This window comes from Benincasa hispida, chromosome 9 (genome assembly GCF_027475165.1).
Source record: "Benincasa hispida cultivar pf3 chromosome 9, pf3_genome.v1.1, whole genome shotgun sequence".
Taxonomy (NCBI): Eukaryota; Viridiplantae; Streptophyta; class Magnoliopsida; order Cucurbitales; family Cucurbitaceae; genus Benincasa; species Benincasa hispida.
Genome location: NC_143486.1, coordinates 83,794,584 through 83,800,886, shown reverse-complemented (window position 1 = coordinate 83,800,886; position 6,303 = coordinate 83,794,584). Strand labels below are relative to the sequence as shown.

The following is a 6,303-nucleotide window of genomic DNA, read 5'->3' as shown; positions in this document are numbered from 1 at the left end:
CGTATCAATTTCTTTAATATTATTATTAAAGCTAATTTTAATCAAATTTAATTTTGAGGGATTCGATTTAAATTTAAAAGTATAATGACTAAAATTTAACCCTTTGAAAATATAGAAATAAAATAGAATTATTACACTGATACTCCAATTTATACTATTGTAAATCGAAAACTTGGGCATTGATATTAAAAATGAATCACTGTTATTGATGAGATCTTAAAATATTATAAACAAGATACCAGCGGTATAAATATTTTGTTGGCATAACATTATCAAAAATTTTACGAAATTGAGATCGTATTCACATGATATAATATTGAGACTTTGAAATGCATGTTTATATGGACGTTTTATTTTCTATAGACCATTATTTAAATTTGAATTATTTTTTAAGTATTTAACACATTTAATTTGAATGTTGAAAAACCTTCTAGATTTTGACTGAAGATGTTGATTAAATGTGTATCATCATTAATGTTTTTTTTCCCCGCTCTCACTGAGTTAATGATCCAATTTGAATGGAACAATAAAGTATTGCGTCCTTTAGCACTATGGTTCTTTCCAATAGTCAGACTTGTGCAACTTATATTGACATGTATTAGATGGTCTCTTTGAAAATATCTTGATAATCTTTCTTTGTCAAAGGTTTTGAAATTTAACAACAATTAAATAGAAAAAGTTTTTTTTTTTTTTTTTTTTTTTTTAACTTGTTCAATTGAATTTTAAATTTAAGTTTATGCGAGACTACTAGGGTTGGCAACGGGATTGGAACGGGACGAGGGGATTCTCCATCCTCGTTCTCCCTGAGTATTTCTCCCCATCCCCGCTCCCGCCAATTGAAGGCAGGGATGGGGACAGAAATTTCTTGTCGGGAGATAGTTTTTCTTTGTTTATAAATATTCATAAAATTAATATATATTTATAGGATATATATATAAAGATTAATCGGAGGCGTGAATGAGGCGGGGATACCCACCCCACCCCTCCCATCCCCATTATAATTTATGGTTTGATCCATCCCGATGGAATCGGAGATTTTTGCCAACCTAGAGGTTAGGTTACAAAACTTTGAATTTCCAAAGCTTGTTATCAATCAATATGTAGTTGGGTTTTTCATAGCCAATGGGAATACTTGAGTCTCTTTCAAAGAGTTCTATCATGCTTTGATTTCTCTCCAAATTATTTAAAACCTTTAATTTTCTTTCAGTGCATCATTTTGATAAGGGAAAAGTTGATAAGGGAAAAGTATGGTTTAAATCTTCAGATTTTGGGATTAGTTTGATTTGGTCTTTAAATTTAAAAATGTTATATATATAGTTGTTTGAATTTTGAATTTAGTTTTAATTTAGTATTTCAATATCAAAATGTTACAATTTTACCATTAACCTTTAAATTTTGTTATAATTTTACCTTTATATTTCAAGATTTACACTTTTTCACTAAAACTCTTTTTTTTTTTGTCTTTAGTGGTAGTGTATGTTAATACATTTAAAATAATTTAAGAACTATAATTAATTACCTTTTATTATAATTCATCACTTTTGAAATTAAATTTAAATTTTCACCTCATAATTCTTTTTAATTAATTAATAGATATTGACACTTATAATTAAAAGGGAGTATTTAATGAAAATTTGAGATTAAAAATTTACAATCTAGAAATTTTAGAATTAAATTGGAGAAAAACTTAAATATCAATAATAAAAGGGTAACATTTTGAAAGTTAAGTACCAAAAATGTATTTTTCTCTTTGGATAAATCTGACACGAACACTAACAGAAAAAATAACGTCAAAATTCATACAAAATAGCCCTCACCACTACTATTTCAGTTTGGAGTCAACGAATAACTTCTTTTTTCCCCCCAACCAATAGCTAGTAGTTTTGGGTAATAAAGTCAAATTTATCAACTAAACCCACATAAAGCTTATTTACCTAAAAGAAAAATGAAACAAGAAATGATGTGATTCAAAGACAAAATATAAGGGTATTCTAAAACTAGTAACAAAATTGTTTTATTGCTGAGAATAAAATATAATGTCAACCAGGAGTATGAAAAAAGTTAGATGGTGCTTCAATGAAAAACCCTAGGGGGAATGAGGGGTAGTTTGTGTGTTTCGTGTAAAAAGTGGTTTTCTTTTTGGCTTTGCAGTTTTGCACAAAGTAAGTAAAATAAAATAACTTTATAGAGATACGGACATTGAGTTTGGTGTGAAGTTAATAATTATTTGTTTTTTTGACATAACCGTTGAAAACCATTCATCAGGCGCGGAGGGATATGACCTACAAATGCATTCCCATCATTTCTCTTCTTTTTCCACTCCACCCTACAAACACACACTATATTTAAGTGTTTTTTTTTTTTTTCTTCTTCTTCTTGTTTATTTGTTATTTTTTTTAACGGAGTATTAAAAGTCAAGGGATCAAGAGATGTATTCGAACATCTCAACTAGATTGACACATCCTTAACGTCCTAATCACGCTCCAATTCCACAAGAGTAAGAGTCCCAAAGATATTACAAAAGGGAGAGGTTAGAGGAAAGTCTTTCAATTTAGTGATATAGAAGCAATATTGTAGTTTCTAAAAAGATTAGATTTAGTATTCCATCGGGCAGCAAAATAGATTATATCTTTCCAGAGATGTCCAGTAGGTTTCTTTCTATCTTGGAAGATTTTGTTGTTCCTTTCCAACCATAAACACCAAAGGCAAGCACCGATCAGATTCACCACAATGTTTTTCTTCTTGGAGATCTTGTTTATTATTATCTTCAGATACTAGTTTTGAAATATTCAATTTTGTCATTGTATTTCTAACTCAAGTTCCTTAATTTGGTTCATGTACTCGAATATGTTCATTTCGATCTACATTTAAAAAAATATATATAAATTATTCTTCATTTTTACTTTCATTTCATTTTCAAGTGACCAAAATAGTCACTTTTTATAGGAGACAACGATCAAAATTAATCAAAATTAAAAGTGCAAGGACTAAAATTAATATTTTGAAAGAAAATATTAAAATAAATATTTTGGAAGTACAATGATTAAAAAGTACCAAATTTAAAAGTGCATTGAATAAAATAAACCATTGAAAGCACCATGATAAAAATGAGCTAATATTAAAAAGTGCAATTATCAAAGTAGTATTTGATCTTACTTTCTACATCTTAAAATATCAATTAGATAATAATATATTTTCTTCATATTTATATTGATACTCAAGCACTATTATTAACACATTTGTAAATTTTTAAAAGTATTTTCTTTCTTTTTGGTGAATGATAAAACTAAATCATTTATATATTTCTCAACAATTTTATTAATGTTAATTAGTCTTAAATTTCTAAACTTAGAAATGACTAGTAAACTAGTTTAGATTGTCTCAATGAACTAAATAAGTTTAAATCTCTCTGATATATACACTTTTTAAAATCTAAACATAAACCCTAGTGACAAATTCAACTTGATTATAGGCTTAGAGAATGGAAATGAACAAATTTGTTTGAAAAATGTGTCTGTTACACAGATTTAATTTTTTTTTGTTCGACCATTATGAAAATTATTGGTGGAATTAGAGATTCAACAAACAATCTTTTAAAATGATAAATAATAATTGATATCTTTATCCACTAAATTATCTTCGAATGGGCTAACTTATGTTTAATGTGTTGGTTTATAATGGATTTGATCTAATCTTGATTCAAACTAAACCTATGAGTTCAATTTTTAGAAATCTCAAACTACATGAGGAAAAAAAAAACTTAACTCCTAAAGTAGAAACATGAAGAACCCAACAAATAAAGTGGAGTAATAATAATAAAGTAATTAAAATTTGTAGGGTTTTAATAGAGAGGCATCAGATGAAACAAAAATGGTTGTTTCTAGTTGGAGAGGTGGGTAGTGGCCTTAATAATTTAGTTGTTGAGCAATTTGAGATTGAGAAAAAAAGAAAAGAAAAGAAAAGAAAAACTAGCAATGGAGAAAGAAAAGACAGATTGATGGAGGAAAGAAATAAGAATGTATATTTGGCAGAAAAGTAACCAAAACAAAACCCCCTCTCACTCTCATCATTATCTCTTTGATCCCTCTTCTCATTTTCCAATTTGCACCCCAAAGCCACCAATCAAATCCATTTCCCCATTAAACCCCTCTCTTCTTTGCCCTTTTAAAAAAAAAAAAAGAACAACAAACAAACCCTTCTCCTCTCTCTCATCCTTCATGCACCTCTGTCATATTAATTAATAACTCTTTTATTTTATTTCTCTCTCTCTCTCTCTCAATTGCTTACTGTATATTCACTTCTTTTTCCATCTTAAATACAACCCCATCTCCTTCCCTTTGCCTGTATTCTTTCATTTCCATCATTTTTCTCTCTTTAGGGCTTATGGGTTTGTCTTGGTTGGTTTCTCAGATCACTTCCATGGTGGATTCTTATTGAAGTTTTCAAGTTCATAGAAGCCATAATCAAGACCTAATTTCATGTGGGTTTGTTTTTTTTTAGCAAAGGATTTCCCAATAGAGTTTATTGGCATTCTGTCCACCTCCCCTTTCAAATCTTTGCTTCAGTTTATTTTTTCCTTTGTTTTTTCTTTTCTTTTATAATATGGGGAGGTGGGCATACTGCCAACTGAGCTCTGTTGGATTCTCTTTGTTACAACCCTCATGATGCTTTTTTCTTTCATCATCTTCATTTTTCTTCTTTTTTATTTTCTCTGCTGAAAAATACAACTCCAAAGGTAAATAAATAACCCCCATCATTATTATCAATTTGTTTATTGTCCTTGTCTTTTGCTTCTCTGAAGATCTCTCATCATACTGTTTTTCCACAGCCCACTATCATGGAGGTTTCTTCTTTCTCAGGTTTGATTTGATCTCTGTTTTTTTTTAATTGGGAGAAGGGAAAAAAGAACCCTAAAAAGTTTCTATCAAGGCTTACTAGGTTTGAAGAAACATTAGGTCAAATCCCAAATCTCAAAACTCTAGATTTCTTTTATGAGTGAGTGGAAAAGTAGTATAGAAAATGAAGTGATTGTTTTTTTTTCTTCTTTTTTTCTTCTTTTTTTTTCCAGCTCATGGGGCCAAAATGATGAAGGTATATATATGATTGAAATAATTAACTTTCACAATTGATTTCTGCAAAATAAATAAATAAATAAATTTTCCTTTTAGGGTTGTGGGTTTTGCGAGAATGATTTGTTATCATAAGGCCAACAATAATTAGCGAAGATTTTTCTTTTTTTAGATCATTATTTCATCGGTATGTTCATGGCCTTCATGCATGCTTTGTCTGTCCCTCGTTTTTAATTTTACTTTTAATTATTATTATCATTGTGTTTGGTTGGTTAAATCGCTTGGGTTTCTTTTTTCTTTAAATAAAAAAAATTGTGTTGAAAAATCAATCTCATTTTTACCCAATTTCCCAAGCCTTGAATACTACGCAGCCAGCCCTCATCATTGTCCACTGACAAAAGAGTTTAAGCTTTTTCTATGCCAGCCCAAGATGCTTCCGTTATTACCCACTCCTCGGGCGGCGCGTGCGTTTTCCGGTCGGTCTTCCACGGCGGCGCTTGGCGGCACGTGCTTGTTTCTACTCCCGCCGCCGGCGAAAATATTTTTGAAAGGAGGGGTTGTGTTTGGTATTGGAATTTGAGCCTATGAAGATCTGATGTGATCTTCTTCAAGCTTTGGAGCTCCTCTAGGGTTTTGGCCTTATAATTCTCTGCACAATCACAGTCGTAGGGAACCAATGTATTTATTCTCTCTCCAATTTATTTTAAATTACTATTTTAATTTATAATCTCAGTGGTCTTTCACTTTTTCACTTTTTTACTTTTTACTTGATTACTACTAAAATTTGAAAGTTTCAATTTACCTTTTGTAATTTTATTCCTTAATTGCCTTAAAAAACAATCTAACAGAGGCCAATGTTGATATATATATTTTTTAATAATATGTGATTCTTTTTTTTTTTTCCTAAGCCAATATGTAACTTGAATGTGTAATTTCTTAATCTTTACTCATCAATATTAAGAAAATATTGTTTAATTGTATTAGTCATAGTTTAGGAAGTTCATTAGTTTGTACTATATAAGTTATTAAATTGACTTGTATTTGATAAATTTAGAGATGCTTTGGTGTTTAAATGCTTAATTATATCTTCTTGTTTTAAAAAAAAAAACTGAATTAGATTGGTTTTTTAATCTTCTCAAACAAGTAAAGGGACGTTAGGGACAAACTACATACGATTATAATCCAAATTAAAATAATCTACTATAATAAAGTATAGGTTGTATTCATCTTTTTA

At 29.4% G+C, this 6,303-nt stretch overlaps 1 long non-coding RNA gene across 1 annotated transcript; it reads left to right on the top strand.

The window, feature by feature from the left end:
- The first annotated feature begins 4,054 nt into the window (after positions 1-4,054).
- Positions 4,055-5,796, top strand: LOC120087341 (uncharacterized). Its single transcript, XR_016532513.1, has 3 exons — positions 4,055-4,735; positions 4,829-4,859; positions 5,494-5,796. It is a non-coding gene; the product is annotated as an uncharacterized LOC120087341 (long non-coding RNA).
- The last annotated feature ends 507 nt before the right edge of the window (positions 5,797-6,303 follow it).